The following is a 26,306-nucleotide window of genomic DNA, read 5'->3' as shown; positions in this document are numbered from 1 at the left end:
ATCTCAGCTCAACTGACATCCTCAGGTTCAAATGATACCAGCCAGTTGCGTTATGGAAGTATTGATTATGTTAAGCCACTCTCACCCTTTTAGGCATTGAAGCCCCAGTTGTCAGCGTAAGATCCTGTGCCAGAGACGGCTTTGATTCATTCTGAAGGATCTTTCAGGAGAATGTGACACTCTACAGATGTCGTGATTTCTTCTGAATTATCCACAGAGAACTCCTGCGTGCTTAAGTGCAAATCGATGAACAAGGCAGTGTTTAAAACTTATTTTTTCGTGATCCAATTTCCTGGTTAATTTAAAATCTTCTACTTCTTTCAGTGAGATGCTCTTTGAATTATTAGCCTTCCTGGGCATGGCTGGGCAGTATTTCTCAGCTGATGATTCAACAGCTGAAACCACTTAATGCCTCTATATTAATTAACCATGGGATGGGAGAGATGAAAAAGCAAAGAATTTCAGTAACTCTTTTCCCACCTACAGCTGAAAAACAGGAATCTGTCTGACCAATGTTTTAGCTTGAGAAGCATCCAGTTATCTTAGTGCAGGATATCACTGAATAGGAGGGATGCCTCAGAAAGACAGCATCCATCTTTAAGGATCCCCATCATCCAGGACACGTCCTTTTCATTGCTACCATCAGGGAGGAGGTGGTGGAGGCTGAAGACACACACTCAATGTTTTAGGAACAGCTTCTTCCCCACCTTCATCCAATTTCTAAACCGACAATGAACCAACTTGTGAACACTACCTCACTGCATTTTTGTTCTCTTTTTCCATTGTGTATTTAATTTATGTATATATACAATACTGTGCAAAAGTATTGGGCACACATATATAGCTCGGGTGCCTGAGACTTTTGCACAGTACTGTATTTGTCAACATGGAGCGGAGAGCGTGTTTGTAAATCTGGCAGGAGCAAAGGATGCTGGGAATGGTGAGGGTGCAGCACCATGGGAGAGGTGTGGCACAAGTGGCAGAGAAGGAGTGTCAGGGCAGGGGATGTGTCAGATGCAGACACATCCAGCCACGAGACACCAGGCAGATCATTTGATTCCAAACAATTGGTTTATTGATCATTACAGAATGTCTCTCTGGTGCTTCCTGGTCCCGTCCTTTTCACAACCATGATTCCCCTCTCCCTACCTTCTTCCCACTCTCGGTGCACAGTGGAGACCCAATTCTGAATCAGGTTTATCCTCATTCAAATGTGTCATGAAATTTGGCCTCAGAAGGACTAAGACAGATTAGGAGTATAGGCAAAGAAACGGCAGTTGGAATACAGTTTCGGGAAGTGGAAAGCCATGCACTTTGTTTGAAGAAATAAAATTGTAGACGATTTTCTAAATGGAGAGAAAATTCAAAAATCCATAGCACAAAGGGCTCAGAAATCCTTGTGCAGGATTCCCTAAAGGTTAATTTACAGGTTGAGTCAGTGGTGAAGAGAGCGAGTGTTGGCATTCAATTCAAGAGGACTAGTATATAAAAGCGAATATATAACGTTAAGGTTTTATAAAGCACTGGTGAGGCCTCACTTGGAATACTGTGAGCAGGTTTGGGCCCCTTGTCTTAGAAAGGATGTACCATTGACGCTGGAGACGGTTCAAAGGAGGTTCACGAAAATGATTCAAGGATTGAACAGCTTGTCAGGCGAAGAGTGTCTGATGGCTCTGGGCCTGTATTCACTGGAATTCAGAAGAATGAGGGGTCAGCCAATTTAAACCCATTGAATGCGGAAAGGCATCAATAGAGTGGATGTGGAGAAGATGTTTCCAATGGTGGGAGAGTCTAGGACCAGAGGACATAGCCTAAGAATAGAGGGCCATCCTTTTAGAACATGGATGAGGAGGAATTTCTTCAGCTAAAGTGTGGAGTATCTGTGGAATTCTTTTGCACAGATGGCTATGGAGGCCAAGTCTTTATGCATATTTAAGGCAGAGGATGATAAATTCCTGATTTACCGTAACATGAAGGGATAAAGGGGGAAGGCAGGAAATTGGGGCTGAGAGGAAATATAGATCAGCCATGATGAAATGGCAGAGCAGATGTGATTGGCCAAATAGCCTACTTCTGCTCCATTATCTTAGAGTCTTCTGGAAATTTGGTGTTTTTCTGCAGCAGCAGTACAGTAGAATACGTAAAATTACTACAGTACTATGCTAATATCTGAGGCATCCTAGCTATATATATGCGCATAAGACTTTTGCGCAGTACTGTACGTATATGTATACATTCTGATTCTGAAGTGAGTGTCACTTTATATGACCCTTTGTATTCTTGAGGCTTGGACAAGCTCACCTGCAGCGGCTGCAATATTTTCCCTAATATGTTGGCCGTTTCAGTAATACAGTCCTTATGGAGAGAAGGAAAAAATGCTGCCTTTCATCTATGATACAAAATCCAGCTCAAACGTCATATAAGGATCGATTACAGGCTCCAAAACTATTTCTGTTGAATGCGTGGCGAGGTAAGATGTCCGCAGCCTATTCAATCTCAACACCTCCTCAACAAAGACTGCATGAACAGTTTCCCGGTGCAAATGTGCACCTAGTAATGTGCAGCAACAGCTCTGCAATGTTGCTGTCTTCAAATTGTCAACCACATTGAGTGAAGCAGCCATCTGAGACCAACAAAGAACAGGAAAATACAACTCAAAAGCATTTTTTTCTCTTTGAGGTGTAACATGGCATAAACGGTCTGCATATCTTTATTTTGACAATGACAACTGCTTCAGATATTTGGCTCTAATCTTTCACATTGGCTTGAAGACTACTTTTTTCCACACTGACTCATCCCACATTCACAATAAATTGGTGTGAAATTCAGCTGCAGTGGGCATACAATAGAGGACACAGGCAGGTAGGAACAGATTACTGTTCATTATTCACTCCATGTGATCCATACTTGTCGACAGCACCTTTCCCAGGCACTACATCCCAGTATTTAATCCCGTTACTCATATCTCTGCACCTAATCCATAATCAAACATAACAGGCAATTCCAATCCACTATCGCCCATAACACTAGGCATCACTGCCCTGAATACGCCCACCTGAAATACCTGTTAGAAACCTGCCCCATTCACTAAATCCTCACACTAGGCCTCACAAGGCTGAGGTGACAACAGCCAATATAATGCCTGATCCTAATCCTTTAGGTCGTGCTGCCAAAGATGTTGGTTGTTTGGCCGCGGTGCAAACTCTGACCAGTCTGGCCCGACACGGTGGCAGTACTCCAGAGCAACACACAAAATGCTGGAGGAACTCGGCTTGTCAGGCAGCACCTATAGTAAAGAATACCCAGTCGGCATTGCCAGCCAAGACCCTTTTTCCGGACTGGAAAGGAAGGGGGAAGACGACAGGATAAAAAAGGTGAGGGGAGGGGAAGGAGGATAGCTGGAAGGAGATAGATGAAGCCAGGTGGGTGGGAAAGGTGGTGGGCTTGAGAAAAAGGAATCTGACAGGAGAGGGGAGAAAGGAAAGAGGCTAGGGCACTAGAGGGAGGTGATAGGTAGGTGAGGAGATGAGGTAAGAGGCCAGAGTAAATATAAGAAGTGGGGGGGGGGGGGGAATTACCAGAAGAAGAAATCGATATTCATTAGGTTGGAGGCTAATTTAACAGAATATGAGGTGTTAATCCTCTACCCTAAGAGTGGCCTCATCATGGTAAAAGAGGTGGCCATGGACCAGGATGTCAGAATGGGAATGGGGATAGAAGTCAAAATGGTTGGCCACCAGGAAAGTCTGCTTTTGGTGGATAGAGGTTAGCGTGACACTATTACAGCTTGGGGCACTGGAGTACAAAATTCAATTTCACTGTCCTCTGTAAGGAGTGTCTCCAAGGAACGTGTGTGTTTTCTCCAGTTACCTCCCACAGTGCAAAGACATCCCAAGTAGGTTAACTGACCATTATAAATTGTCCTGTGTTTGGGGTAGGGTTAAATCAGGGCTTGCTGGGTACTATAGCTCAAGGGGCCAGGGGGTGCTATTCCACACTGCACTTCTAAATCAGGGTTCCCAATCTGGGATCCATGGACCCCTAGCTTCACGGTGCTGGTTCATGGCATAAAAAAGGTTGGGAAGCTCTGCTCTAAATAAAATAAATCAAACGTAGAGGAGACTACATCAGAAACACCAGATACAATAGACGACCCCAGTAGACCCACAGGTGAAGTTTTGCCTCACCTGAAGGACTGTTTGCGGCCTTGAATGGATGTGAGGGAGGAGGTGAATGGGCAGTGTAGCATTTCTGTCACCTGCAGAGATATTTAGCCAGCTCTCTGAAACAAGCCGGTGTTAAGTTGATCCTTTGTAGGAGAGGCAGGAATTTTCACAAATGCCTTTAAAGGGCAGTAAATCTACTTTGAAGTACTTTTCTTTATCTTAATTGATTAAAATCAACCCCAACCTGTTGAAAATGTTTCTTAGCAACACAGTACAATTTTATTGTCCAATTTATTCTTTAGGATAATTGGGTTAACATAAAATTTCCAGGATTGAGTTATGAAATAACATAGAAACTGTCAGGGGCACAAAACGCTGGGTTAGCTCAACAGGTCGTCCAACATCTAAGGAAAGGAATAAAGAGTTGATATTTCCATCCCGGCCCAAAACATCAGTTCTTTACTCCTTTCTATTGATGCTGCCTGATCTGCTGAATTCCTCCATCATTTTGTGTGTATTACTCTGCATTTCTAGCATTCTGCAGAATCATCTTGTGTTTCCTACATTGAAAGAGTCTCCATGTTTCAATTCACAACCTGATTAAGCACCATTTTGAAACATGGGAGAGATCTACAGTCTCCAGCCACACACAGCTCACCTGCCAATTGCACACAAGGTCGTCAAAAATCCTGCAAGGTCCTCTTTCAGCTTCCCGACTGCTGATGTTGAGATGCAGCATTTATAAGTGCACCCAGGACAGCTGGGAAGCTGAAGGGAGATAAAATCCACTGCATAGAAATCCTCTGAATTATGGCATACTCAGTGAGAAATGAGGAAATGGGTGAAGACAGTGTATTTGCCTTCTCTAGGGACTGGATGCCCATTCGTCTTCCATGATGCTGACCAGGGAGGAAAGATATTAGACCTTAAGATATAGGAGCATAATTAGGCCATTCAGCCCTTTGTAACCGCTCTACCACTTCATCATGGCTAGTTTATTATCCCTCACAACCCCATTCTCCTGCCACCACCCCAGCCCTTGACTCCCTACTAATCAATATCTGCTTTAAATATATCCAATTACTTGGCCTCCACAGCCATCTGCAGCAAGGAATTCCACAGATTCACCACCATCTGGCTAAAGAAATTCCTTCTCACCTCTGTTCTAAAGGGGTATCCTTGTATTCTGAAGCTGTGCCTTCTGGTCTACTATCCCCCACTATAGATACATCCTCTCCACATCCACTCTGTCTAGGCCTTTCAATATTCAATAGGTTTGAGGCCTCAGTGCCATTGACCTGAACACCAAATTCAGTATCAAGCTTCAGTATGGTCCTAGGAGATTGCTACACTAACTTTCAGATACAGCATATGAACAAACATTGATCCCATGGATCAATTTTAGAGAATTTGAAGGTAATTATGTTCAGACTCCAAGTCAATATTAATCCTTCAACCAACAGTAAAGGAATCTCTGTTAACAATCACACTAGGGGGTTGCTTGCACAAACTGGCACACAAATTTCTTACGGTATATCATACCAGAGTACATCATTGACTGCAAACTATGTTAAGAGGATCTAACATCATGAAATATCCTATATAAATGCAAGTCTTCCATTTTTAAAAAAACATTTTCATAGTTGGCTGTACTGCTGACATCCTGATGGAAAATCTTACTCACCCCATCAACTCTCAATCTAAAAATATCAAAATATACCAGAATACCAATAGAGAAAATGATCTCAACCTCACTGAACTTTTCATCTGACTCCACAACAATGTCACCTCAAGCTTATTCAACCCTCTCCCAATTCTACATGTGAAACAAAGAGATCCTCAAATATTTGAATATTCAGTGTGCAGCCTGGAGGAAATGAAGAGGAGGAGGAGGAAGAGGAAGGAAGAGGATGTGGAGGAAGAGCAGGAGGATGAGGAGAAGGAGGAAGAGGAGGAGGAGGATAAGGAGGAAAATGAGGATGAGGAAAAAGAGGAGGAGGAAGCAGGTTGCCTGGAGACAATACTTGTGAAGATCTTAAGATGTAAAAATTCTTCCCTAATATTACACCATTTATGTGTGAAATGGTAAGCAGCTTCAAGCTCCTGTTTGTCAACATCTCAGAGGATACAAATACTTTATTGTCATCAAACAATTGATAGTAGAGCGTACAACAATCACAGTGATATTTGTTTCTGCGCTTCGCACTCCCTGAAGTACAAATCGAAGTAAGTATAATAAAAATTTAAATTATGAATCATAATTAGAAAAGGGAAAGTAAGGTAGTGCAAGTCAGGTCCGGATATTTGGAAGGTACAGCCCAGATCCAGGTCAGGATCTATCCCAGGCTAACACATTGATACCGTCATGAAGAAGGCACACCAGCAGATGTACTGCACTTCATTAGGAGCTTGAGGAAATTTGGTATATCACCAAATACAGATTTCTACAAATGTATGGTGAAAAGCGTTGTGACCGGTTAGATCACAGAACAGTACGGAGGCTCCAATGGACAGGACAACAAAAAGCTGTATACTGACAGTTGTAGACTCAGCCATTTCCATCACAAGCACAACACTCTCTGCTATTGAGAACATCTTCAAGAGGTGGAAACCCAAGAAAGCAGCATCCATCATTAAAGACTTTCACCATGTGGGTCACACCTTCTTCACATAACTACCATCAGGGAAGAGTTACAGAAGCCTAATGATGCAAGTCATAACTTTGAGAATGTCCACCATCATATTTCTTAACAGTCCATGCACCCATGAACATTACCTCGTTATTTGTCTTTTGAATTTATTTTGTAACTTATAGTAATTGTTATGTCTTGCACTATACTGCTGACACAAAACAAATTTTACAACATATGTCAGTGTAAGTAAACTTGATTCTGATAAGTAATTTTACTGTAACAAATACAGTTAAGAATTTTTTAATAAGAAATTCATTCCAACGAGACATTATCAGACCAATGCCAATTAAAGAAATGGCTGGGAGGCTTAGTTATGTGGTTCTGCCAGAAAAGTATCTTTCAGTACATGATGCATATTTATAAAGCTAAAAAAAGTCAAAACAATAAGCATGTCAGAAACATGTACTAAAAAGCAAAAGAAAAATTATATGATAAACTTTTGTTAGCCTAATATGGATTGTTGTGTGACTTAGAGATTGAATGATCATATTACAATAGGTCTGAAAGGATTTAAAATTCCTTCTTCCCCAGATTTGCTGTCTGTGCATTGCTAAATGATACAATGCACCTGTGACAACTTCAACATAGTAATGATGTCTATTTTTCAGTATAAGCAAGGAGGTACATGATGTTGAGTTGGACATAAATTATCTTTAATAGCCCTTCTAAATACATTTGAAAATTTGATTTGGCAGGCTTGCTAGACATAAATCTATAAGATATTTTCCTGCAGAAAAAATATTTGGACTTTTTTGGCTTAAGTCTTAAGAGCCTTGGTACTTATCCCTGGCATGCTGAGAATGTGCAGAGTTAGTACAAACAGCTCCTACCCCCAGCAGTAATGGGTGCATTCTACACAGAAAAGGAATCAAGACAAACCCATACATTGTTTCTTTCTGGATCTGTTGAATGCATCTTCTTGACAATGATCTGTGAAATTATTTGTGATATGTGCTGAAATATTCCAGAACCTCTTTTCTAACCTTAACATGCAATTTATTTGCTTTGCTGCCAGAGTCTTAAACCTTGGATTTAACTTGGACAAAATCTTTGCCAGGCAGCTTGCCGAATTGAGATGATCAAAAAAAATCTTCGCTCTCTACCCCCACCTCTGCTTGAGGCAGTTATCCACTTATCTGCCCTGGATTATCATCTGGGGGATGATGCCGAGAAGACATTGACAAGTGATAAAGTTTTTTGAAGGGGATAATCAAAAGGAGAAGAGAAACCAAAATGAAAAAGCAAAACATGATGAGGATGAAGAGAAAAATGAGCTATAAAAAGACCAAGGATGAAACAAATATTTTGATGTTTCTCAGTCTTGATTTGTTACAGACATTGAGTGGACCAACACAGATCCAATCTCATTAGCCCACTAGGTCCAGACCAATCAAAAAGCATTGATTTAGTCCAGGCGTTCCCATCCTTTTTTGATGCCATAGACCCCTACCATTAACCGAAGGGTCCATGGACTTGAGGTTGGGAACTCCTGATTTAGACAAATCCTACACTAACCCCATTTATTCTTCCAGTGTACACATCTCCTCCCACTAGATTTTACCACCCACTTTTAGACCAGGATAAATGACCCCATCAACCCACACATCTTTGGGATGTGGAAGGAAACTGGAACAGCCAGAGGGGTCCTGTGGAAATTCTGTAAAGGCAACAACAAAGATCAGGATTGGTCTTGATTCACTGTAGCTGTGAGGCACTCCCTCTGCACTATGACCTCTTTGCATTAAAAGGAACTTTTTTGTTTGATTGAATTGTGTCCTTTCTTGCAGAGAACGTGCATGATTAATGTTCATTTACGTTTTTGTCTTGTGAATGTCACTTATCTGATACAATGTACCTGCGATGTAATGTTTTTCCTTGCACCTGTGCATACATGTACTCACGCATATGAAAATAAACTCAACTTTGACTGTCAATTTGCCACTGGGCCACCCTTATAAAAGTGATACAGTATCATCAGTTTGCCATGAGCATCTAAGGTAGAAACAGGCAGTATTGCAGGAAAGCAAAGCTAATATCTTAACTTAATTACCCTTAATCTGTTCACTGGCTTTATTTCTCTCTTCGTTGGATATTTCCATCCTTAGAGTCATAGAGTCACACGGCATGGCTGCACTGAAACAATCCCTTCGGCCCAGCCAGTCTGTGCTATTGTTTGATTTTCACATCTGCTGTATTTTTTAATTTAGATGTACAGCATGGAACAGACTCTTCCAATCCAGTGAGCTGCACTGTCCCCAACCTAACTCTTTAACACTAGCTTATTTACAATGACTAACTAACCTACTAACCGGTATACCTTTGCACTGTTGGAAGAAACTGGGACACCTGGGGAAACCCTCCCATTCATGGGAAGGACATGGACATCAATATGAAAGTTTTCCCCAAACATTTCATCTGCACAGATGAATGGTTGGTCAGTCTCTCTGACTTCAGAAATCCTAAAAGAAATCAAACAATAGGGCATAAACTGAAGGAGGCTCATTGGCACCACTTCTTTAACCTGGCCCCACCTTCCCACACAAACTCCATATTCCTTCTTTCAATAAAAATGCAAAAACCAATGGATGTTTGAAATAATGAGAGGCTCCATTACCATTAACTGTTGCTTCCAAGTATTCTTCTTTGTTCCCATGTTATTGAGTCAAAATAAACATTTGAGCAGTATAATTTTCATAATCTATATAAACCTAAGGGGCAAGATGTGTGCATACTGGAATGGGGAGCAAAACTGAGATTAATAGAACACAGAATATTACAAACATGAGAAACTCTGCAGAATGCTGCAGGAACTCAGCAGGCCAGGCAGCATCTATGGAAAAGGATAAACAATGGGCATTTTGGGCTGAGACCTACGGAAGGGTCTCGGCCCGAAATGTAGAATATTACAATACGGTACAGGCCCTTTAGACGATGATGCTGTGCTAACCTTATAACCTACTCCAAGATCAATCTAACCCTTTCCCCCCACTTATCCCTCCATTTTTCTATCATCCATGTACTCATAAAAGAGTTTCTGCCCCTAATTTATCTGCCTCTACCACCACCCCTGGCAGGGTGTTCCACACACCCACTACTCTCTGTGTAAAGGATATACCTCTGACATCTCTGCTATAATTTCCTCCAGTCACCTTGAAGTTATGCCCCATTGCTCCATTCTGGGAAAAAGTCTCTTGTATCCACTCTAAAATATTGGAATATAGCAAAACCAAATGTGATGAAGTAATTTATATAGAACAGTTATTCTTACTATAGTACGCTGCAGCCAATTTATCTATATCAGATGCAGGCTTGTTCTATAAATTATCCCGAGAAGCAATGATTTGATTTATGCAGAGCCCATAATGTATTAAAACATACCAAGACATTCCAGGTTCTCTGAGAAAATGTTGTCAGTGAGCCACGCAGGAAGATATTACAACAGATGGTCATGGAGGCAAGCTTCACAGAAGGAAACAGTAGTAATAAGCTGGACGGCTTTTGAGAGGGAATTTCAAAGATTGTGGTCTTGGTGGCTGCAGGTACCAGCAGTAATCGAGCGATTGTTAATGAAGAGGAATAGCAGACCAAGAGAAACATGGAATGCAGACAACTGGAGCACTAAATGAAAGTGCAAATATTTTCTTTACAACATAGAAGGAGGATAATCGACCCATTGAATCTATACCATATACCAGAGCAATCCTGTCGTTCTAAGTAAATCCCTGTAATCTATCATTTTTCACAGGGTCTTGAACTTCGTCCCAATTTTACTACCAATTTGCTGTAACAAATTAGCCCACCAGCTAGCACACCGCCAGGGTGTGGGAGGAAACTCTGGAGTCACGGGAAGAACCTACTAACTCCACAACACGCAGCATCAGAGATCACCAGGATATTGGACCTTTCAGACAACAATGGCCTCTGGACAATGTAGATAACGGAAATGAATGCACTAAATGAAGGAAGGCATAATGGTGCAGCTAATAGCCCTTGCTTCACCATGCCAGCAAGCGGGGTTCAATCTGGACATCCAGTGCTTTCTATGTGGAGTTTGCATGTTTTCCCTGTGACCACATGGATCTTTCTCTGTGTGCTCTGGTTTCCTCCACATCCCAAAGATGTGTAATTTGGTAGGATAATTTGTACTGCAAATATTTTCTCTTGAATGTAAGTAAAACCTGCGGCAGTTCATAAAAAGTTTGGAAAGAAATAAGAAATGGGAAATGGTGTGAAAGATGCCTGATAGTCAGTGTGGGTGAGCAGAACCAAAGCTTAGTATCAGGATTTTTTCACAATCTTAAAGACTTCTTTCAGATTTATTCTCACACAGTATAATCTTTTCAAAAGGGTTCTATTTTAGTGGTGCCTGGCTCTTCATAGCTCACATACCTTCATACTTATAAAGGAATGTACAGAGAATGGAAGAATATGGACTATGTGTTGTCAGAAAGGACTGGGCATCATTAGCTAAATTAGTTCAGCAAAGCATTATGGACCAAATGGCCTGTTCCTGTGCTGTCCTATCACTGATGTATTAATGCTTAGATCTGTAGATCCTGTGTTCATGAGATCTAGCTGATCTGTCAGGAATAGGTGCCATTACTGTTCGGTTACAACACGGTCTGATATGGAGGGTCAGCTACACAGGATCGGAAAAAGCTGTAGAAGATTGTAAACTCATCCAGCTCCATCGCAGGCACTAGCCTTCGACCTTCGAGGACACCTTCAAAAGACAATGGCTGGAAAAGGAGGAGTCCATCATTCAAGGTCCCAACCATCCAGCCCTCTTCTCATTACTATCGTCAGGGAGGAAATGGAGGAGCCTGAAGACACACTCTCAGCACCTCAGGAACAGCTTCTTCATCTCCATCAGATTTCTGAATGGTCCACGAACTCATTAACCATATTTGCTCTCGTCTGACACTACATATTTATTATTTTCGATATATTTATTGTAATTTATAATATATTTTGTGTATTGCAATGTTCTCCTGCAACAAAACAACAAATTTCGTGACATATGTCAATGAGCAACATATCGACATCTATTAGAGAAGATTTAGTTAAGGGGAGAGGAATAGAAGGGTTTGGATGGGTACTAGAGCACAGTAATTCATAGCTTAGCTCTAATGTAAGCATTTGTGCATGAAATGCCAATGGAGGGACTTAGGAGGAAGAAACACTGAGGTAATACAAAGTGCATTTTTGAAGTCTACATTGTGAGTGTCCTGGGGGGAAGTACACTTACCGTTAAGTCAGGTAAGCAAGGGCTAATCAAGAAATTAGTAAGTAGAAAACAGTGTGTGAAAAATATTCAGAAATATGATTTTGTGATATGATACACAATGAAACCAGAATAGTTATTTAGAAGTATACAAAAGGTAAGAGATTAGTGAAAGTGAAAGAGACAAAGAAAGAGGAAATCATAAAATAATTATTAGAGAGAATAGTAAATGATTCTTTCTGTGCATTATGTTACTCAACTCCCTAGCATCTAAAGAAATCTATTCTGGGCTATAATAGGAAGCAAGGGAGGAGACTGCTGAGGCTCTGACAGTTTTATGCATCTGCATTTTATTATCTGTCTTCTAGGTAGAAGACACATACAAGAGGTGGAGACAAATAATAAATATAGCAGTGACATGGAAATTAATAAGATCAACACTGACAGGTCTACTAATGCTGAGAGCATACATGGTTTGGGTTTAAAAACTAGATGGCTGTAGAGCTAGTGAATGCTTTGATTTGCTGTCTGAGAACACATTGAATGGCACAGGAGTAAAAATCAGTGTGGCCTTCTGGTGCCGTCGCCCAGTCAATTCAAGGTTCAACATGTTGTGCATTCAGAGACGCTCTGGGCACCAGAGTAGCATAGCGGTTACCACAGTGATATTAGAACTCAGGGCACTCTGGAGTTCAGAGTTCAATTCTAGCACCATTCTGTAAAGAGTCTCTATACACCCTCCCCGTGGAATGTGTGGGTGTATTCTTGGGTGGTCTGGCTTCCTCACATAATCCAAGGATGGGAGGTCCTACGCCATGCTGTATTGCCAAATAAATAGAATTAAAATTCTGCATGCTTCTGCTGTAATGCATGGTTATTTGAGTTAATGTAGCCTTCCTATCATCTTGAACCAGTCTGGCCATTCTCCTCGGACCTGTCTCATTAACAAGACAGAACTGACAATCACTAGATGTTTTTTGTGTCTCACACCATTCTCTGTAAACTAGAGGCTGTTGTGCTAGTATAGCAGTTTCTGAGATACTCAAACCGCTCCATCTGGCACCAACAATCATTCCACAAAGTCATGTAGATCCCATTTCTTCCCCATTCTGATGTTTGGTCTGAACAATAACTGAACCTCTTGACCATGTCTGCATGCTTTTATGCATTGAGTTGCTGCCACATCATTAGCTGAATAGATGTTCGCATTCATGAGCAGGTGTATGGGTGTACCTGATAAAGTGGCCACTGAGTGTACGTGAAATTGTAAAATACTTTCCACAGACTGAAAGGTAAAAATTGCAAACCTGCTACTGAAGAAGGGTGACACACACAAAGTGCTGGAGGAACTCAACAGGTCAGACAGCATCTACGGAAATTAATAAACAGTCAACATTTTGGGCTGAGACCCCTCTTCAGGACTGGAAAGGAAGGGGGGGTGATGGCAGAATAAAAAATGTGGCAGGAGGGGAAGGAGTATGGTTAGAAGATGATTGGTAAGGCCAGGTGGGTGGGAAACGTAAAGGGCTAGAGAGGAAAGAATCTGATAGGAGAGAGCAGAACATAAGAGAAAGAGAAGGAGGAAGGAACCCAGGGAGAGTTGATAGGCAGGTGAGAAGAGGCAAGAGGCCAGAGTGGGAAAAAAAAGAGGGCAAGGAGAGGGATTTCTTTTATCAGAAAGAGAAATTGATGTTCATGTCACCAAGTTGGAGGCTACCCAGACAGAATATAAAGTGTTGTTCCTCCACCCTGAGGGAGGCTTCATTGTGGCACAAGAAGGGTGCTAGTTATCCTGAAGTTTGGCTGTAATAGAATTTGCCTTGAATGGAAGAAAATTAATTTGCATAAAAACCATATTCTTGCAGCGTTTGAACTGGTTAGTCCGATTCCTTGTTTTTATGTTTTTGTTTACAGATCCAAGTATATTTGGATTAAAGTGTTATTATTGATCTACCTGCAGGAATTGCACAATAAAATATGGTCAATCCAATACTTCAACAATGGATTTTGATGAGACAAAAAGGCAATGCTGCCTGACCGCTGAGTGCCTCCAACATTTTGTGTGCGTTGCATTCGATTTCTAGCATCTGCAGATTTTCTCGTGTTTATTAAATGAAAAGACATGTTTTTTATTAGCTCAAATCAATCTGGAAAATGATCCCATCAATTATATAAAGTTTTCATTGCAATTCACCTGGCAGATTACATTCTTTCCACTGTAATGTTCAGTCATTATCAATTCAGCATTTGGAATTAAAAACACAATTCTAACTTTAAGGATGATACTAAATTGGGCTGAAAGGGTACTAATAATGGCTGCAACAAGTTACAGGAGGGTATTAATAAATTTGCAGAATAGGCAAACAATACTGAAGCCTGAAACTGATAAATGCCCTATAGCACATTTCAGCAGGAAGCTGGAAATAAAGCAAATATTTTTCAAAGACTTTTCAAAATCTTTTCAAAGATTTTTCAAAGTCACTAAGACTTGGGCGTACATAGAAGCACAACACTATGACATCGTTAGCAATCTGGATTCAATTCCTGCCACTGTCTGTAAGGAGTTTGGCCATTCTCCCCATGACTGCATGGATTTTTTCTGGGTGCTCAGGTTTCTTCCCACATTCCAAAGCTGTACGGGTTGGCGGGTTAATTGGTCACATGGGTGGAATTAGGCAGCACAGGGTCGCTGGGCTGGAAGGACCTGTTATCATCTTGTGCCCGAAACATCGACAGTACTTCTCCTATAGATGCTGCCCGGCCTGCTGTGTTCCACCAGCATTTTGTGTGTGTTGTTTGAATTTCCAGCATCTGCAGATTTCCTCATGTTTGCTCTTTAAAAGCAGAATGGGTTAGCAAGGCCATAAAAAAAGCCATCAGAGTCTATTTCTAAATGGTTTGAATTAAAAATGTATGGAAGCTGCACTAACTCTTAATTTCACCTTGATTAGTCTATGCCAAGTATTGCACACAAGTTTACAAAGTGGATCCATTGGAACTGTCTAGGATGCATTTACAGTTTACAAGGATGATGCCAGAAATTGAAAAGTGCATATGTCACGAACTGATGAACAGACTGAGTCCATTATCCCATGAGAAGAGAAGGCCGAGGGATGAACTAAAAGTTCTTTAAAAGGATAAAATACTTTTTTTACCTCAAAGTCTGTGTCTACCTCACTCGATATTTCACATGCACTGGTATTCACTTTGTAAAACCAACAGCAGATCTACAATCAGTGGCCACTTTATTAGGTACACCTCTGCATCTGCTTGTTAATACAAGTATCTAATTAGCCAGCTCAGTACATTAAAGCATGCAGACATTGTCAATAAATTGTGTTCAGTTGGACTGCCAATCGTCATTGAAAAGAAGGAAGAAAAGGGAGAGGAAAGGAAGAGGAAGAAGAGGAACAGGAGGAAGAAGATATTGTTCAGACCAAACATCAGAATAGGTAAGAAATATGATCTACATGACTTTGGCCATGGAATGATTGTTTATGACATTTGGGATAATTTCAGTATTTTAGAAACTGCTGATCTCCTGATATTTTCACACACAAGAGTCTCCAGAGCTTACAGATAATGGAGCGAAAATGAAAAGAAAGTTCAGGTCTGTGGGTTTGGTGGATGAGAGAAGTCAGAAGAGAATGGCCAGACTGGTCCAAGCTCACAAGAATAACTCAAAGAGCCTCGCGTTACAACAGTGGTATGCGGAAGAGCATCTCTAAGTGCACAATACTTTGAAACTTGAAGTGGATGGACTACAGCGGCAAAACACCAAGAATATACAGTATACTCAAGAGGCCACTTAGGTACAAGAGGTACCTAATAAAGAGGCTACTCAATGTACAAATACACACTTACACCTCTATTCAGCGGCTTCCTCTTCCGTTGTCACGGCGGAAATAGGCAATAATAAGACCATACGAGCAGAATTGAGCATTTCGTCCCTTCGTGTCTGCTCTGCCACAAGCCACGGATTCATAAACAATACCGCAGCTCGGACAAAAACTAGCAGCAACTTTGGCTCACAATAAGGTTTAGCAGCTCACTTTGTGCTGTTCCCAGCCCACCTCACTTCGTGCCTCGTGCCCGTGTACTTTTGCTGACCCCCTCCGGCTCTTTTCCGGAGATATCTTACCTCAGCCACTGGGTGGTGACTTGAAGGACAAGGTCACATGTGGATTCCACAGTTTTTAACGCATGCTGGTTTCAACACTGAATATATTTTAACAAAAATTTGGGCTGGGATTTACAACTCTCCGGGTAAATCTACATGGGTCGGCCGTGCCTGAGTCACGGGATGCATCAAGAAATCCCAGCCCTTCCCTAGAGCACCTCCCCAGCTCCATTCGCCTCTCTCTCTCTATACAGACGTTGCAAAGGTCTACAGTTAACAGAAAGTGCGACATTACCGGCTTCAACCGTGTCCCAGTGTGCGAATGAACAAAATATATCAGACACATTGAGGATAGTTTTACAGCTATTATAAACGGGCTAAACCGTTAGTCTTGCGACCTGCTCCGTCAATTTGTATTGGTATTTTCTGTGCAGTGGCCAATGGGCTTTTAGCCTGAAAACTCTCCCTGGAGCCACGGTCTATGCATCCACTCTACACCCGTCTCTACTCCCTCATCCACTCACACCCTTTTCCCCACTCTCCTCGCCCCGGAGGATGTGACAACGGGCAACAATCATTTCCTCCAGTATTTCCCACTTCTGATTTAGCACGCCCTCTTCCTTTAATTGGATGAAACGTCCCTTCCGAAACATTTCGGCAAAATTCAAAATTAAGCAAGAAATTAAATTTAACGGGAGAGCAGATAAACCTTTCGCGACTTGTCGCATTAGTCTGCGAGCGAGCGAGTAATTGAGCCTTTCCCGACACTCACTAACTCCCCGGGCGAACCGGAAAGCCGAAGGTATGAAAACTACGAAAGCAGAGAAATTATCTTTCGATCAAAACATTTAGAGTGTTTATGCTGTTGGTTTTGAGTAGACAAGGCGAAATTATTGGCAATACAAATTGCATGGAGTTCACTTTCATGTCCCATTCTGGTCAGTCTGTCCCAAGCTACAACATTGGTAACAACCCTGTCTCAAACCGCATCTCTAGTACCAGACCTGTCTCAAACCGCATCACTAGTACAAGACCTGTCTCAAACCACATCACTAGTACCAGACCTGTCTCAAACCGCATCACCAGTACCAGACCTGTCTCAAACCGCATCACTAGTACCAGCCCTGTCTCAAACCGCATCTCTAGTACCAGACCTGTCTCAAACCGCATCATTAGTACAAGACCTGTCTCAAACCGCATCACCAGTACCAGACCTGTCTCAAACCGCATCACTAGTACCAGACCTGTCTCAAACCACATCACTAGTACCAGACCTGTCTCAAACCGCAACAGTACCAGAACTGTCTCAAACCACATCACTAGTACCAGACCTGTCTCAAACCGCATCACCAGTACCAGACCTGTCTCAAACCGCATCACTAGTACCAGCCCTGTCTCAAACTGCATCTCTAGTACAAGACCTGTCTCAAACCACATCACTAGTACCAGACCTGTCTCAAACCGCATCACCAGTACCAGACCTGTCTCAAACCGCATCACTAGGACCAGCCCTGTCTCAAACCGCATCTCTAGTACCAGACCTGTCTCAAACTGCATCACTAGTACCAGACTTGTCTCAAACCGCATCACCAGTACCAGACCTGTCTCAAACCGCATCACTAGTAGTACCAGACCTGTCTCAAACTGCATCACTAGTACCAGCCCTGTCTCAAACCGCATCACCAGTACCAGACCTGTCTCAAACCGCATCACTAGTAGTACCAGACCTGTCTCAAACTGCATCACTAGTACCAGACCTGTCTCAAACCGCATCACCAGTACCAGACCTGTCTCAAACCGCATCACTAGTAGTACCAGACCTGTCTCAAACTGCATCACTAGTACCAGCCCTGTCTCAAACCGCATCTCTAGTAGTACCAGACCTGTCTCAAACTGCATCACTAGTACCAGACCTGTCTCAAACCACATCACTAGTACCAGACCTGCCTCAAACCGCATCACTAGTTCCAGCCCTGTCTCAAACTGCATCACCAGTACCAGACCTGTCTCAAACCCCATCACTAGTACCAGCCCCGCCTCAAACCGCATCACCAGTACCAGACCTGCCTCAAACCCCATCACTAGTACCAGCCCTGTCTCAAACCACATCACTAGTACCAGACCTGTCTCAAACCGCATCACCAGTACCAGACCTGTCTCAAACCGCATCACTAGTACCAGCCCTGCCTCAAACCACATCACTAGTACCAGCCCTGCCTCAAACCGCATCACTAGTACCAGACCTGTCTCAAACCGCATCACCAGTACCAGACCTGTCTCAAACTGCATCACTAGTAGTACCAGACCTGTCTCAAACCACATCACTAGTACCAGATCTGTCTCAAACCGCATCACTAGTAGTACCAGACCTGTCACAAACCACATCACTAGTACCAGACCTGCCTCAAACCGCATCACTAGTTCCAGCCCTGTCTCAAACTGCATCACCAGTACCAGACCTGTCTCAAACCCCATCACTAGTACCAGCCCCGCCTCAAACCGCATCACCAGTACCAGACCTGCCTCAAACCCCATCACTAGTACCAGCCCTGTCTCAAACCACATCACTAGTACCAGACCTGTCTCAAACCGCATCACCAGTACCAGACCTGTCTCAAACCGCATCACTAGTACCAGCACTGTCTCAAACCACATCACTAGTACCAGCCCTGCCTCAAACCGCATCACTAGTACCAGACCTGTCTCAAACCGCATCACTAGTACCAGACCTGTCTCAAACTGCATCACTAGTAGTACCAGACCTGTCTCAAACCACATCACTAGTACCAGACCCGCCTCAAACCACATCACTAGTACCAGCCCTGCCTCAAACCGCATCACTAGTTCCAGCCCTGTCTCAAACTGCATCACCAGTACCAGACCTGTCTCAAACCACATCACTAGTAGTACCAGACCTGTCTCAAACCACATCACTAGTACCAGCCCTGCCTCAAACCGCATCACCAGTACCAGACCTGTCTCAAACTGCATCACTAGTACCAGACTTGTCTCAAACTGCATCACCAGTACCAGACCTGTCTCAAACCGCATCACCAGTACCAGACCTGTCTCAAACCACATCACTAGTAGTACCAGACCTGTCTCAAACTGCATCACTAGTACCAGACTTGTCTCAAACCGCATCACCAGTACCAGACCTGTCTCAAACCGCATCACTAGTAGTACCAGACCTGTCTCAAACTGCATCACTAGTACCAGCCCTGTCTCAAACCGCATCACCAGTACCAGACCTGTCTCAAACCGCATCACTAGTAGTACCAGACCTGTCTCAAACTGCATCACTAGTACCAGACCTGTCTCAAACCGCATCACCAGTACCAGACCTGTCTCAAACCGCATCACTAGTAGTACCAGACCTGTCTCAAACTGCATCACTAGTACCAGCCCTGTCTCAAACCGCATCTCTAGTAGTACCAGACCTGTCTAAAACTGCATCACTAGTACCAGACCTGTCTCAAACCACATCACTAGTACCAGACCTGCCTCAAACCGCATCACTAGTTCCAGCCCTGTCTCAAACTGCATCACCAGTACCAGACCTGTCTCAAACCCCATCACTAGTACCAGCCCCGCCTCAAACCGCATCACCAGTACCAGACCTGCCTCAAACCCCATCACTAGTACCAGCCCTGTCTCAAACCACATCACTAGTACCAGACCTGTCTCAAACCGCATCACCAGTACCAGACCTGTCTCAAACCGCATCACCAGTACCAGCCCTGCCTCAAACCACATCACTAGTACCAGCCCTGCCTCAAACCGCATCACTAGTACCAGACCTGTCTCAAACCGCATCACCAGTACCAGACCTGTCTCAAACTGCATCACTAGTAGTACCAGACCTGTCTCAAACCACATCACTAGTACCAGACCCGCCTCAAACCACATCACTAGTACCAGCCCTGCCTCAAACCGCATCACTAGTTCCAGCCCTGTCTCAAACTGCATCACCAGTACCAGACCTGTCTCAAACCCCATCACTAGTACCAGCCCCGCCTCAAACTGCATCACCAGTACCAGACCTGCCTCAAACCCCATCACTAGTACCAGCCCTGTCTCAAACCGCATCACTAGTAGTACCAGACCTGTCTCAAACCGCAACAGTACCAGACCTGTCTCAAACCGCATCACCAGTACCAGACCTGTCTCAAACCGCATCACCAGTACCAGACCTGTCTCAAACCACATCACTAGTAGTACCAGACCTGTCTCAAACTGCATCACTAGTACCAGACCTGTCTCAAACCGCATCACTAGTAGTACCAGACCTGTCTCAAACTGCATCACTAGTACCAGCCCTGTCTCAAACCGCATCACCAGTACCAGACCTGTCACAAACTGCATCACTAGTACCAGACTTGTCTCAAACCGCATCACCAGTACCAGACCTGTCTCAAACCGCATCACCAGTACCAGACCTGTCTCAAACCACATCACTAGTAGTACCAGACCTGTCTCAAACTGCATCACTAGTACCAGACTTGTCTCAAACCGCATCACCAGTACCAGACCTGTCTCAAACCGCATCACTAGTAGTACCAGACCTGTCTCAAACTGCATCACTAGTACCAGCCCTGTCTCAAACCGCATCACCAGTACCAGACCTGTCTCAAACCGCATCACTAGTAGTACCAGACCTGTCTCAAACTGCATCACTAGTACCAGACCTGTCTCAAACCGCATCACCAGTACCAGACCTGTCTCAAACAGCATCACTAGTAGTACCAGACCTGTCTCAAACTGCATCACTAGTACCAGCCCTGTCTCAAACCGCATCTCTAGTAGTACCAGACCTGTCTCAAACTGCATCACTAGTACCAGACCTGTCTCAAACCACATCACTAGTACCAGACCTGCCTCAAACCGCATCACTAGTTCCAGCCCTGTCTCAAACTGCATCACCAGTACCAGACCTGTCTCAAACCCCATCACTAGTACCAGCCCCGCCTCAAACCGCATCACCAGTACCAGACCTGCCTCAAACCCCATCACTAGTACCAGCCCTGTCTCAAACCACATCACTAGTACCAGACCTGTCTCAAACCGCATCACCAGTACCAGACCTGTCTCAAACCGCATCACCAGTACCAGACCTGCCTCAAACCGCATCACTAGTACCAGACCTGTCTCAAACCGCATCACCAGTACCAGACCTGTCTCAAACCGCATCACTAGTACCAGACCTGCCTCAAACCGCATCACTAGTACCAGACCTGTCTCAAACCGCATCACCATTACCAGACCTGTCTCAAACCGCATCACTAGTACCAGACCTGTCTCAAACCGCATCACCAGGACCAGACCTGTCTCACACCACATCACTAGTACCAGACCTGTCTCAAACCGCATCACTAGTACCAGACCTGCCTCAAACCGCATCACTAGTTCCAGCCCTGTCTCAAACCGCATCACTAGTACCAGCCCTGCCTCAAACCGCATCACTAGTACCAGACCTGTCTCAAACCGCATCACTAGTTCCAGCCCTGTCTCAAACCGCATCACTAGTACCAGCCCTGCCTCAAACCGCATCACTAGTACCAGACCTGTCTCAAACCCCATCACCAGTACCAGACCTGTCTCAAACCGCATCACTAGTACCAGCCCTGCCTCAAACCGCATCACTAGTTCCAGCCCTGTCTCAAATCACATCACTAGTACCAGACCTGTCTCAAACCGCATCACTAGTAGTACCAGACCTGTCTCAAACCGCAACAGTACCAGACCTGTCTCAAACCGCATCACTAGTACCAGCCCTGCCTCAAACCGCTTCACTAGTACCAGCCCTGTCTCAAACCGCATCACCAGTACCAGACCTGTCTCAAACCGCATCACTAGTACCAGACCTGTCTCAAACCGCATCACTAGTAGTACCAGACCTGTCTCAAACCGCATCACTAGTACCAGACCTGCCTCAAACCGCATCTCTAGTACCAGACCTGTCTCAAACCGCATCACCAGTACCAGACCTGACTCAAACTGCATCACTAGTACCAGACTTGTCTCAAACCGCATCACCAGTACCAGACTTGTCTCAAACCGCATCACCAGTACCAGACCTGTCTCAAACCGCATCACCAGTACCAGACCTGTCTCAAACCGCATCACTAGTAGTACCAGACCTGTCTCAAACTGCATCACTAGTACCAGACTTGTCTCAAACCGCATCACCAGTACCAGACCTGTCTCAAACCGCATCACTAGTAGTACCAGACCTGTCTCAAACTGCATCACTAGTACCAGCCCTGTCTCAAACCGCATCACCAGTACCAGACCTGTCTCAAACCGCATCACTAGTAGTACCAGACCTGTCTCAAACTGCATCACTAGTACCAGACCTGTCTCAAACCGCATCACCAGTACCAGACCTGTCTCAAACCGCATCACTAGTAGTACCAGACCTGTCTCAAACTGCATCACTAGTACCAGCCCTGTCTCAAACCGCATCTCTAGTAGTACCAGACCTGTCTCAAACTGCATCACTAGTACCAGACCTGTCTCAAACCGCATCACTAGTACCAGACCTGTCTCAAACCGCATCACTAGTAGTACCAGACCTGTCTCAAACTGCATCACTAGTACCAGACCTGTCTCAAACCGCATCACCAGTACCAGACCTGTCTCAAACCGCATCACTAGTACCAGCCCTGTCTCAAACCGCATCACCAGTACCAGACCTGTCTCAAACCGCATCACTAGTAGTACCAGACCTGTCTCAAACTGCATCACTAGTACCAGACCTGTCTCAAACCGCATCACCAGTACCAGACCTGTCTCAAACCGCATCACTAGTAGTACCAGACCTGTCTCAAACCGCATCACTAGTAGTACCAGCCCTGTCTCAAACCGCATCACCAGTACCAGACCTGTCTCAAACCGCATCTCTAGTACCAGACCTGTCTCAAACCGCATCACCAGTACCAGACCTGTCTCAAACCGCATCACTAGTAGTACCAGACCTGTCTCAAACTGCATCACTAGTACCAGCCCTGTCTCAAACCGCATCACCAGTACCAGACCTGTCTCAAACCGCATCACTAGTAGTACCAGACCTGTCTCAAACTGCATCACTAGTACCAGCCCTGTCTCAAACCGCATCACCAGTACCAGACCTGTCTCAAACCGCATCACTAGTAGTACCAGACCTGTCTCAAACTGCATCACTAGTACCAGACCTGTCTCAAACCGCATCACTAGTACCAGACCTGCCTCAAACCGCATCACCAGTACCAGACCTGTCTCAAACCGCATCACCAGTACCAGACCTGTCTCAAACCGCATCACTAGTACCAGCCCTGTCTCAAACCGCATCACCAGTACCAGACCTGTCTCAAACCGCATCACCAGTACCAGACCTGCCTCAAACCGCATCACCAGTACCAGACCTGCCTCAAACCGCATCACTAGTACCAGACCTGTCTCAAACCGCATCACCAGTACCAGACCTGCCTCAAACCGCATCACCAGTACCAGACCTGTCTCAAACCGCATCACTAGTACCAGACCTGCCTCAAACCGCATCACTAGTACCAGACCTGTCTCAAACCGCATCACCATTACCAGACCTGTCTCAAACCGCATCACTAGTACCAGACCTGTCTCAAACCGCATCACCAGGACCAGACCTGTCTCACACCACATCACTAGTACCAGACCTGTCTCAAACCGCATCACTAGTACCAGACCTGCCTCAAACCGCATCACTAGTTCCAGCCCTGTCTCAAACCGCATCACTAGTACCAGACCTGTCTCAAACCGCATCACCAGTACCAGACCTGTCTCAGACCGCATCACTAGTACCAGACCTGCCTCAAACCGCATCACTAGTACCAGACCTGTCTCAAACCGCATCACCAGTACCAGACCTGTCTCAAACAGCATCACTAGTAGTACCAGACCTGTCTCAAACCGCATCACTAGTAGTACCAGACCTGTCTCAAACCGCATCACTAGTACCAGCCCTGTCTCAAACCGCATCACCAGTACCAGACCTGTCTCAAACCGCATCACCAGTACCAGACCTGTCTCAAACCGCATCACCAGTACCAGACCTGCCTCAAACCGCATCACCAGTACCAGACCTGTCTCAAACCGCATCACTAGTACCAGACCTGCCTCAAACCGCATCACTAGTACCAGACCTGTCTCAAACCGCATCACCATTACCAGACCTGTCTCAAACCGCATCACTAGTACCAGACCTGTCTCAAACCGCATCACCAGGACCAGACCTGTCTCACACCACATCACTAGTACCAGACCTGTCTCAAACCGCATCACTAGTACCAGACCTGCCTCAAACCGCATCACTAGTTCCAGCCCTGTCTCAAACCGCATCACTAGTACCAGCCCTGCCTCAAACCGCATCACCAGTACCAGACCTGTCTCAAACCCCATCACCAGTACCAGACCTGTCTCAAACCGCATCACTAGTACCAGACCTGTCTCAAACCGCATCACCAGTACCAGACCTGTCTCAAACCGCATCACTAGTACCAGACCTGCCTCAAACCGCATCACCAGTACCAGACCTGTCTCAAACCGCATCACCAGTACCAGACCTGTCTCAAACCGCATCACTAGTACCAGCCCTGTCTCAAACCGCATCACCAGTACCAGACCTGTCTCAAACCGCATCACCAGTACCAGACCTGCCTCAAACCGCATCACCAGTACCAGACCTGCCTCAAACCGCATCACTAGTACCAGACCTGTCTCAAACCGCATCACCAGTACCAGACCTGTCTCAAACCGCATCACTAGTACCAGACCTGCCTCAAACCGCATCACTAGTACCAGACCTGTCTCAAACCGCATCACCATTACCAGACCTGTCTCAAACCGCATCACTAGTACCAGACCTGTCTCAAACCGCATCACCAGGACCAGACCTGTCTCACACCACATCACTAGTACCAGACCTGTCTCAAACCGCATCACCAGTACCAGACCTGTCTCAAACCGCATCACCAGTACCAACCCTGTCTCAAACCATGACACTAGTGACAACCTTGTCCCAAACCTCGATTCAATAGCAAATCTGACCGAAGCTACAACACAATGCCAGCCTTGACCCAAATCACAACACAGTGACAAACCTGTCCCAAACCACCACACAGCACAAGCAGTTGCCAGTCCTGTCTCACACCATGACACAATACCCAACCCTGCCCCAATCAACAATGCAATGCCAACTTTGTCCCAATCCATAACCAAACCAGTAAGCGCTTGCTTTCCCAGGCTAAAATTCCTAGCATTGAAATTCCTGTTATGCTGACTCAGCTCCAAATGGTATCTTTGATTTTATTTGGTATGTTTGATTCCTGTCCTAAAACACATCATCGTCACCTACTCTATATCTTCCATGATCCATGACCACTCACACCAGAGAAGGAACAGGCATTATCACAAGATAACCTCAAATCACAGGATCCCAGTGGAATCTCAGTTTAGAAGAAGGAGGGGGAGATCTCTTTGAAACCTACTGAATATTAAAAGACCTAAATTGAGTAGAAGCAAGGAGGTTGTTTCCTAAAGCAGGGGAGTCTAGGATCAGAATAGATCCTTTAGAACAGAGGAGAGGAGGAATCGATTTAACTGGAGGGTGTTGAATCTGCAGAATTCATTGCCACAGATGGCTGTGAAGGCTGTCATTGGACATATTTAATGCAGAGGCCAATAGGTTGTGATCAGCAAGGATGTCAAAGGATTTCGGGAGAAGGCAGGGGAATGGGGTTGAGCAGGATGATAAATCAGCCATGATGGAATGGCTGAGCAGACTTGATGGGCCAAATTTCAACAGACAAGTCCTGCATAACTCTAGGAGGAATCATAATGGGTTATATTCGCATGAAGAACCAACATAGTCTGAGGATTTTGCTGGGGGCAGCCCGCAAGTGTCACCATGCTTCAAGTGCCAACATAGAATGCCCACAACTCACTAACCCTAACCGTACGTCTTTGGAATGCGGGAGGAAACCAGAGCACCCAAAGGTAACCCTCGCAGTCACAAGGAGAATGTATAAACTCTTTAAAGACAGCAGCAGCAATTGAACCCCGATTGGTAATTGTTGGTGCTGAAATAG

General features: G+C 44.6%; 1 long non-coding RNA gene across 2 annotated transcripts in view; it reads right to left on the bottom strand.

Moving 5' to 3' along the window:
• Window positions 1-16,354, bottom strand: part of LOC132390884 (uncharacterized) — a 50,055-nt gene extending 33,701 nt beyond the window's left edge. The window contains exon 1 of one of the 2 annotated variants that reach the window (XR_009511039.1): window positions 16,225-16,354. This is a non-coding gene — a long non-coding RNA (uncharacterized LOC132390884). Of the gene's footprint in view, window positions 1-15,947; window positions 16,142-16,224 lie in introns of those variants that run through there. The other variant, XR_009511040.1, reaches the window with a different exon arrangement.
• Between the last annotated feature and the right edge of the window lie 9,952 nt (window positions 16,355-26,306).

This window comes from Hypanus sabinus, chromosome 3 (assembly GCF_030144855.1).
Source record: "Hypanus sabinus isolate sHypSab1 chromosome 3, sHypSab1.hap1, whole genome shotgun sequence".
Lineage (NCBI taxonomy): Eukaryota > Metazoa > Chordata > Chondrichthyes > Myliobatiformes > Dasyatidae > Hypanus > Hypanus sabinus.
Note: the sequence above shows the minus strand (reverse complement) of the source record. Positions and strands in the feature narration are given on the sequence as shown.